Below are 10416 nucleotides of genomic sequence, written 5' to 3' on the forward strand. Positions count from 1 at the left end.
GTGTGGGCAGCCGAGTTGGGATTGGCAGAAGAGGACTATAAGGGAGGAGAGAGACGGCATGCACCAGGAACATCTATGGGGAACATCTAGCTGAAGGAACACCTGTGCAGCCCCCGAGAAGAGCCGGCCGGCGGTGTGCCGCTCCCCTGCGGAAGTGGGGAATGCGGCCAGGGGGAACTGCCCTTCCACGGAGGTGGAAGGGATAGTAGCCAACCCGGAAAGAACCAGCAGCAAACCCGGGGAGGGCCGAGCAGACGAAAGAACAGCGCAGGGTCCTGTGTCGTTCCTCCACGAAGATGGGGAGCGACAGGTATCCCATATGGGCGCTGGTTTGAGTCCCAGCTGCTCCACTTCTGATCCAGCTCTCTGCTGGCCTGGGAAAGCAGTAAAAGTCCTGGTTCTTGTCTTTGGACCCGTGTACCCACGTGGGAGACCCAGAGGAAGCTCTTGGCTCCTGGCTTCAGATTGGTGCGGCTCTGGCCATTGCGGTCATTTGGGGGAGTGAACCAGTGGATGGAAGACCTCTCTCTCTCTCTGACTTTACCTCTCTCTGTAACTCTGACTTTCAAATAAATAAAATAAATCTCAAAAAAAAAAAAAAAAAAAAGACCAAGTACACTTTAGGTCCGTATATTTAGCAGCTAAGTCCAAAGACAGCTATGGTTAAATAAGCACTCTAAAAAGGTCATGCAATCTCCTTAGTTCATGTTTACTGCTTTTTTTTTTTTTTCAGGGGGAGGAGTTTTTTTTTTTTTTTAAGTATGAAAAAGTAAAATAACAACTCTTATATTTCCTTGCTACTTCCTTTCCATTAGAAATTTGGTGTGCTTTAATACTTTCATTAGATAAAAATATCTGATATTTAGTGTTACTTTGAGTATTTAAGAATATTTACTTAAACGGTATCACTCATATATGAAACTATTTGTGGCATTTTTAAAATTGAAAATAGCACTCTGATACGTGATATGGGCGTCCCAAGTGGTGTCTTAACCACTACACGACGTGCCTGCTGCATTCTTCATTTTTTAAAGAAGAATATACAGTACATTAACCTTATCTATCTTTACCCTACTATGCAGCAGGACACCAGAGCTTGCTCTTATCTAACTATAACTCAATACACAATAATGAACCTTCCCCCTATCTCCCCTCTAATGTTTTACAAAAAACATTTTTAAAAATCCTCTGGAATCTTTTGGCGGCCAGTGTTGTAGTGTAGTGGGTTGGGCTACCGCTTGCAATACCTGCAACCTGATATGGGCACCGGTTCAACTCCTGGCTGCTCCACTTCTGATCCAGCTCTCTGCTAATGCACCTGGGAAGGCAGTGGAAGATGGCCCAAGTGCTTGGGCCCTTGCCACTCACATGGGAGATCCAGATGTAATTGTTGGCTCTTGGCTTCAGCCTGACCCAGTCGCAGCCAATGGTGGCCATTTGGAAAGTGAACCAGCAGATGGAAGATCTCTCTCTCTCTCTCCCCCCCCCTTTCTGTCACCCTGCCTTTAAAATAAATAAATAAATATTTTAAAAAAACCCTAGTGTCTCAAAATGGATCTAAAAGGTAGGAATTATTTCCATTTCACAGACGGAAAGGCCAAGATTTAGATCCCTGACTTGCCCAGGCGGTATCAGCCGTAAAGATGAAAGACAGCTATGATCGAAGCCCACACTGTTCCTGGAGGCCAGCTGCAAATGTAATTTATTTCATTTATCAAGAAATCTGCTTGCCCCATACTGTGACGTTTTCACCTATCTCTTGATGAGCCCTAGAGCGCAGAATTTGAGGTTCAAGTGGACCTCATTCCAGTGCACAGGTTCAGGTCCATTTTGGTGGAGGATTCTCTTGCTGAATCTGGCCTGGAGCATTAGTGACCACAACTGGAGTAGCTGAGCTGGGACTGAACTGGGAGCACAGGTGGACAGGAAGTAGCCTCAGCCTCTCCTGAAGTGTCATCTGTCCATGTGAGATTCTCTCTCTCTACTGCTGCTCCGTTTTTCACTGGGGGTGGATGGAGTGGAAGTAATGCAGAAAAAAAGGTACTGAGTAGTCCAAAACAGCCATTTATTCCACGTTTCTACCACAGTATTGCTTTTCTTACTGATTTATAAGACAGCATAAATGGCGGCATAATACGAAACTATTAGCTCTTTTTCTATAATTTTCTGTTGCAGATATTTCTTCAAGTTTGTTACTTTCTCTTTTAGTTGTATTTTGACATTTCTTTTGGTGCCAACAAATCTATCAATTCACCCCCCCCCATCATTTCTTCTACTTCTTTTATGCTTACAAAGTCCCTCAGATTATTCAGAGTCACATACAACTTCCTTTAGTGACCCCTTTTAAAGTTTTCTTTAAAAAAAAAAAGATTTGTTTATTTAAAGTCAGAGAGAGAGTGAGAGAGAGAGAGAGAGAGAGAGAGAGAATCTTCCATCTTTTGGTTCATTCCCCGAATGGCTACAATGGCTAGGGCTGGGTCAGCCTGAAGCCAGGCCTGGAACTCCATCCAGATCTCCAACATGGGTGGCAGGGGCCCAAGCACTTGGGCCACCTTCCATTGCTTTCCTAGGTGCACTCGCAGGGAGCTGGATCAGAAATGGAGCAGCCGGGACTCTAACTGGTGTTCATATGGGATGCTGGCACCCAGCTTAACTTACTGTGTTCACAACACTAGTGCCCTCCAAGTTTTCCTTAACACTTGTTCTTTCATCACATGAACAAGATTCTTTTTCCGTTAATTTTTCTTTCAGACAGCATGAAAGAGTGTAACATGAAAAATAACTTGGCTCCTTTCTTCCCAGCATCCAGGTACCTCCCTGGGACAGCTGGGTCACTCTTTCTTGGGTGTCAGCTCTGGGCTATGTCCATGGACGTGGAGCAAAGCAGAAGTGGCAGGCACAGCTCTTCTGCGGCCCCTGTTGTGTCAGAGTTGTGAGATGCAAAGCTGAGAACTAGGCCTTCATTTGTCTCCACTCCTGAGTGAGTTGCTAGGTGATGCGGCAGACTCCCTCAGAAGGCCACCAAACCAGCTCCCCTCCACCCACACTGACCTAGATAAGCAGGAACCAAACAGGGCGTGGGAGGGTTCCCCAGAGCAGGTGGCCCTCAGTCGCGGGCCAGGGTTTCTCATCTGTGCTCAGGTGCTTGGAACAGAAGTCAGGGTGTCCCTGAATGGGGATGGGGAAATATCCCACTCTTGTGTTCCTTATATTCTAGTGCAAATGGAGCATTCCCTTCTGTTACGCACGAATGTAGGCAACAAGCCGTAAGGGTATTAGCAGTGGCCGTAGCTGTCACCAAGAGAGACCACGGGGGTTGTGGGATCACATACTGTGTTACGGATATCTCAGAAGACACTCCTCAGTGCTTAGACATTACTGCTCTGCAGTGTCGTATAACGTGTTGATAAATGGCATCTAAGTGAAATCCGCCAGGTACAGGTAATGCATAATATCACTGAGATGAGGAATCGGAAGCAGTCAAGTCCACTAGAGCTGAGAGTGGAGTGGTGATGGCCAGGGGCTGGGGGCAGAGGCAGGGGGAGATGCGGGTTCAAGGTTGCAAAGTCTCAGGCTGGATGTGTAGGACTGGAGCCCTGATGCACAGGTGACAGGTGCTGCTGTGTAGAGTTGAAATTTGCCAAGAGGGCAGCTCCTGTGTGTTCTTGCAAGTGCATGAAGAGGGCAGGAGGAGAGTGTGGGAGGCGATGGGCATGAGCATGGCGTAGGATGAAGCGATGGTAGACACTTCTCTCCAAACCCATTCTGATGTATACATTAAACACCTGTGGCTGTGCCAATCAAGCCTTTTAATAAAGGGTTTTTTTTTAAAAGAATCATTTTTATTAGCGTTTGCATTTAAAAATGATTCAGATAACTCCATTTCAATAATTGGTTTCCTTTGCAACCCTGTATGTGTTATTTTATAAACTGACAAATGTTTGGTGGAGAAGAGGTCTGTGAGCTCTGTGAGAAGCCAGAGGGATCCCCTGGCCGGGTGGGCGCCTCCCCTGCTGGTCCTTTGCTCCCAACCTGGCGGGGAGAGCCCCAAGGTAGCCACTGTAGACAACACCTGTGTGTGATGGTTCTACCTGCACCTTTTAGACGTTAGGCTGGTGTGAAAGTGACGCACATTAGATAGAAATCCTACTGGGATTTTTATTTCTATTTATTTATGTATTTTATTCAGTAAGTGGGTAGTCCGATGTTAACATCCAAGAAACTAAAACAAACAGTCACACTTCCGCAGCGGCTCACCAACAACTGGTAATACACAGAGGTCAATGTTGCAGAACTTTCAAAAAGCATCATGCAATAATGGCCTCCCCACTACAGGAGGGGTGCTGTATCCATATTACCAGTGAGAGTCACCCCAGCTAATGCAAGTAGCCATCTGCACCCTCGTTCAGGGGTTAGGTCCATGATACTTGTTGAAGAGATCAGCTACATTGTCGCTGGATACCGGGATCCAGAGTAGAGGCCGACAGCACCTGCTCAGTAGGCATCTCTGTGGGTGGCTTGGTAGAGGGTCTGGCGGGCCAGGTCCTAAGAAAAGTCCTGATGTCTGACCCCATAAGCATACACAGAGCCGGAACCTACACAGAAGATGGCTCCTGAAATCCACTTCCCTTCACTCTCCATGGAGCGGAGGCTGCCCATGGACAGCCCCATGTCTTTGCACTGCTATCCCATGTTGGCAAGCGGGAGATGCATTTCTTATTCCCAAGCTCATAGATTTGACACTGCCACGTCAGTAGCTACTCCTAGAAGCTGCAGTCCGCTGCACCCCCGCGCCATGGTGCCCAGTGGGTAGGGGTTAATCTCTGTCACCTTCTTCACCATCCGGGGGAGTGAGGGGCGAGCGTGAGACTGGAGGTGGATGATCCCTGGCTTAGATCCTCGCACCGCTAAATCCCCAGAGTGCAACTCGAACAGCCAGAACACAGCCGTTCTTAAAACCGAGCGCCTGAGGAAAGAAAGACCAGGCACCTGCAGGTTTGGAAGGCAGCGTCCACCTAACAGCCACACTTCCTTGCCCTGGTCTCCTGTGCCTGCTTATCCTTTTGTTCTCTCTCCTTCTTGTTTTTGTAAACATACCTATTTCTTCACTTCTCTGAGTCACATGTATTTTTATGGTCTTTTTTTTTTTTTTAAATATATACCCCCTTAACCCCGCTGGGACCGATTTGGTCAGAGGACAGGATGGCACCGCGTGTACCCTGAAGTCAGGGTTGTGTGTGCATTCCAGGAGAGCCCTGGGTGTGGCCGCACACCTACCTGGCAGGGTTCAATGGAAGGAGGTTGGCTTTCTTCCCCAGGCTTGGAGGGCTGGGCCTGATCGTGGTGAGGCTGGCTGCTGCTCAGGCCCTGGGGAAGGACACGAAAGGACAGCAGGCTGAGTCCCCTGGGGGACACCCGGGGTGTGTTCACGGTCCCACCAGGACCTCCAGTCTGCTGAGCACCCTGGCTTGGGCCACGCAGCCAGGGCAGGAGTGGAGGGGTGTGTCCCTGAGGTGGCTGAGGTCCATGGCCTGGGGTGGGCCTCTGTCTCCCCATCCCTCCACAGTGCGGGGTGGGGGGCATGTGCCATGGTGTCATATTCCTCAGCCCGTTTCCTGCCCTCCATCTCAGCCACCTCACCCGGCCAAGTCCACCTGCCATCCCTGCATTTCCGCCTGTCTTCCAGGCCTATGGCTTCGTCCCTTCTCTCGCCTTTCATTTTCCATCCTCATCTTACACCCCCCCCCCTTTGGATGTTGCTTATCTAATGCCGCCTCTCATTTTTTGCCTGTTCCCTCTTTATTTTAAACTCAAAATTCAAGGCATACTAAGAATTTTCGTACCATTTTCAATCAACTCTGCATAGGACTCTGAAGTTATTCTATATTTAAATTTTTATCATGTAAAACTTCATACTTAAAAGAGAATACAGAATAAAATGAACTCTATGTTCATATCAACCCAAAGAAATAAAATATCACTGTTTCTCCCCCCTCCAGAAGTTGCCACTACAATGAATTTTCTTACATAATAATTTTTCAGGAGGTAATTTTCCTAAAGATGTTTTTAGAAAGATTTATTTATTTATTTATTTTTGACAGGCAGAGTGGACAGTGAGAGAGAGACAGAGAAAAAGGTCTTCCTTTTGCCGTTGGTTCACCCTCCAATGGCCGCCGTGGCCGGCGCATCGCGCTGATCCGAAGCCAGGAGCCAGGTGCTTCTCCTGGTCCCCCATGGGGTGCAGGGCCCAAGCACTTGGGCCATCCTCCACTGCCCTCCCTGGCCACAGCAGAGAGCTGGCCTGGAAGAGGGGCAACCGGGACAGAATCCGGCGCCCTGACCTGGACTAGAACCCGGTGTGCCGGCGCCGCAAGGCGGAGGATTAGCCTAGTGAGCCGCGGCGCCAGCCAGAAAGATTTATTTTTTAAAAAGGCAGAGTGACACAGAGAGGGAGATGTGTACACACACACACACACACACACACATAGAGAGAGAGAGAGTGACAGGTAGAGATTCCATCTACTGATTCACTCCTCAAATGGCCACAATGGCCCTCGAATTCTCATCAATTGAATTAGATATTGATAAAACATTTTACATTCTTTTTTAGTATTCACATATACTTTTATTTTTTAAAAAGATTTATTTATTTATTTGAAAGGCAGTGATTGAGAGAGGAGACGGAGAGCATCTTCCATCCACTAGTTCACTCCCCAAATGGCTGCAACAGTTGGGGCAGGGCCAGGCCAAAGCCAGGAACCAGGAGCTTCATCTGGGTCTCCCACATGCATGCAGGGGTTCAAGGACTTGGGTCATCTTCTACTGCTTTCACAGGCACGTTAGCAGGGAGCAGAATGGGGAGTGGAGCAGCCGGAACTTGAACCAGTGCCCATATAAGATGCTGGCACTGCAGGTAGCAGCTTAACTCTCTGGGCCACAGCTCTGGCCCCCTATTTTATTTTATTTTGATGACCCCTTTTACAAGTCATGCTGGTTATTTAGTTTAATACACGCATACCACTCAATACTTAAGAAGAATTTATGTCTTCACTACCATGAAGATGAAAGCAGGGTGGGAGACGCCTGATTCATGTGACTACTTTGTGTGAAGAAGTCCTGGAGTCTTGAATCACCTACAAAATTTATTTAAGCCCGAAGTGTGAAGTGGCTTTGAGAAAGGTGAATGCAGTCATAGAATGTGCTGTCTGAGTGTCAAGTTCCACACACAGGAGCACCGCCAGCAAGGCAGTGTTCACAGTGCAGCCGGGACGGCAGCCTCAGCTTGAACATCAGGATGGAGCGGCTGACGAGACCTCGTTCCACGCCCAAACACTGCATACGGGCACTGAGGAAGAAAGCCGCGCGCGGGGTAGCTGCCAATCTTAGCACGCCAAGGGGTGCTAAAAAAAGTCCTTCCTGTATGTGAAGAGCTAAAAATTATGAGGAATGGCAGTGCAGAGTATATGCAGAATGGGGTGGGGAGAAAGTTTTAACTTCAGTTGCAGGAGAGAGAGAGAGAGAGAGAGAGAGAGAGAGAGAGAAGGAAGATGAAGTCCAGAACTCCTGTGTCCTAATCAGAATATTGTGTTAAGTTGTAACCCATATGGGTGGCTGTTCCACTTCAGTTGCAGCTCCTGTTAATGCTGTTAACACACCTGGGAAGGCAGTGGAAGATGACTCCAGCAGTTGGGGTCCTGCTGCCCACATAGGAGGCCCAGATGGAGTTCCTTATTCCTGGCTTCGGCCTGGCCCAGCCAGCTCTGGCTGTTTTGTCTATTTAGGAAGTGAACCAGCAGATGAAAAATCTTTTTCTCTGTAGCTCTGGCTCTCAAATCAATCAATCAATCAATCAATTTTTCTTTTTTTTTTTTTTAAAGAGGGATCCCAGCATGAGGGGGAAAGCAGAGGGAGTGCTGAAATGGGGGAGGTGTTGTTAAACTGATTGGATTTGGCCTGGGGCCAGTTTCAGAGCTGATGTCACTTTCAGCCCTTTCTCCTGTTGTTCTGATCCTCCTGTAAGGCAGTGGAGGTCTCCAAAGCGAGTCACTCTCCTGAACAGTCTGTGGTCTCACTGTGCGCTGGATGCCGCCTGCACTTCCCTCGGCGTTCAAGCTCCTGCATGCTGTGGTTTCGGATTTCATTTCTGACCTCATCTCCAGCGTCTTGCCCATGACAAGTCCTTGTGCCCTCGGGCCAACCACGGAGCCCTCATCCCTTCCCCTCTGCTGGGCATGCACTTTCTTTCCGCTCTTTGCTCTCCTACAATTCCCTGCATTCTTTCTCTGTGAATTTTTCTTCCCCCCCCCCCCCCCCCACCCCCTGGAGCCAGCCTTCCCAGGGTCTCATGGCCCAGTGGCTAGCTCCTTCCTCCACCCTGCCCGGAAGCCTGTCTTGGATGGGATGGAGGCATTGGATTTCTGCCTCTATCTGCACTTGAGACTCCTTGGGGACAGATCAGAGGCCTGACTCTTTTCTTTCTCTTCCATCCTGTAAATACACGTGGGCTGAGGTGACTGCAGGACTGTGCCTTTAGGAAATAAGTAATCTGCATACTTTGTTAATCCTTCTTTTGCCCCTGTAGGCAAATCTAGCTTACCTCAGGAACAGGAGTTTGTTTTTAAGAGGGATAGAAGCAGAGAGAGACAGAGACAGAAAGATAGAGCTTCCATCCACTGGTTCACTCCCCGGATGCTTCAGTGGCCAGGGCTGGGCCAGGCTGAAGCCAAAAGCTGAAAACTCAGTCTGGGTTCCCCTCTGATGGTGACAGAAACCCAGTCGTTTGCACCAGCACTGTTACCTTCCAGGGTTTGCGAGATCACCAATGTAGGAGTCAGGAGCTGGAGCTGGCACCTGATCGGAGGCACTCCGACGTGGGACACAGGTGTTTTAACGCCTGCCCCGGAAACAGGACTTTAAAATGGACTTGTTAAGCAAGAAGACATTGGGTGCCAATGCTAGAGTGGTTCAGCTTTGTCTCCTACATAATTTCTTTTTTTTTTTTCCTTTTTTTTTTTTAATTTTTATTTTTGACAGGCAGAGCGGACAGTGAGAGAGAGAGAGACAGAGAGAAAGATCTTCCTTTGCCTTTGGTTCACCCTCCAATGGCCGCTGCGGCCGGCGTGCTGTGGCCAGCGCACCACGCTGATCCGATGGCAGGAGCCAGGAGCCAGGTGCTTTTCCTGGTCTCTCATGGGGTGCAGGGCCCAAGCACTTGGGCCATCCTCCACTGCCTTTCCGGGCCACAGCAGAGAGCTGGCCTGGAAGAGGGGCAACCGGGACAGAATCTGGCGCCCCGACCGGGACTAGAACCCGGTGTGCCGGCGCCGCAAGGCGGAGGATTAGCCTAGTGAGCCGCGGCACCGGCCTCTCCTACATAATTTCTGTCCCTCCCGGGGAAGCAAGTAGATGCCACTATTCAGTTACAGATCCTCAGCAAAACACTGAGCTACATCTCCGTGATCAGTTCCCTAGTGCACCTTGGCATTTGGTTTCAGGCAAGTTGCACTGGGACACCCACAACTCACTGTGATCAGAATGTTGGCGGTTGGAGGCACTTGTTCTAGTAGATTCTCCATCAGAGCATCCTCAGGAAAATGCATTTGCCAGGAGAAAATCACCTGGCGCTTGCGGAGTAGAAAAGCTTCGGGAGCTTGGATGCTTCAGCTTGGTCACCTGCATTCCTCTCTCCTGTAACGCTACCAGTCAGAATGTGGGGTCACTCTTTTTCTTTTCTTTTAGATCACGGGTTTCTGCTTGCTTTAAGCAGTGGATTTTCTGGGTGTTGGATTCACACCCGGGTATGACAGATATTCCCTCCCCTAAAACAGTAAATGAATGACCTTGGGGGGTGGGGAGGAAGGACAGTCCCAGTCTGCCTAGGCTTTAGATGTGCTAGAGGTAAGAGAAGGGAGCCGGCGCCGTGGCTCAATGGGCTAATCCTCCACCTGCAGCGCCGGCACACCGGGTTCTAGTCCCAGTCGCTCCTCTTCCAGTCCAGCTCTCTGCTGTGGCCTGGGAGTGCAGTGGAGGATGGCCCAAGTCCTCGGGCCCTGCACCCGCATGGGAGACCAGGAGAAGCACCTGGCTCCTGGCTTTGGATAAGCGCGGTGCACCGGCCACAGCGGCCATTGAGGGGTGAACCAACGGAAAAGGAATACCTTTCTCTCTGTTTCTCTCTCTCACTGTCCACTCTGCCTGTCAACAACAACAACAACAAAAAAAAAAAAAAAGAGAGAGAGAGAGGGGAACCTGGAAATATGGATGTGGGTCTTGCTGATTCTGGAATGTGCACGCACATGTGTATCACAAGTATGCCCAAAGTGAGACGTGTGCCAGGTTTGAAGGAGGGCTGGGCAGACGGGCCATGGGGCCTCTTTCGGAAGTCCACCTTGCGGAACTACCAGGGGCAGAAACAAG

At 49.3% G+C, this 10416-nt stretch overlaps 1 pseudogene; it reads right to left on the minus strand.

The window, feature by feature from the left end:
• Positions 1 to 4332: 4332 nt before the first annotated feature.
• LOC149126848 (proteasome subunit beta type-5 pseudogene) lies at positions 4333 to 4815 on the minus strand (annotated as a pseudogene).
• Between the last annotated feature and the right edge of the window lie 5601 nt (positions 4816 to 10416).

Source organism: Oryctolagus cuniculus, chromosome 5 (assembly GCF_051225735.1).
Source record: "Oryctolagus cuniculus isolate XC-2025 breed Fujian yellow rabbit chromosome 5, ASM5122573v1, whole genome shotgun sequence".
In the NCBI taxonomy this organism is placed as follows: Eukaryota; Metazoa; Chordata; class Mammalia; order Lagomorpha; family Leporidae; genus Oryctolagus; species Oryctolagus cuniculus.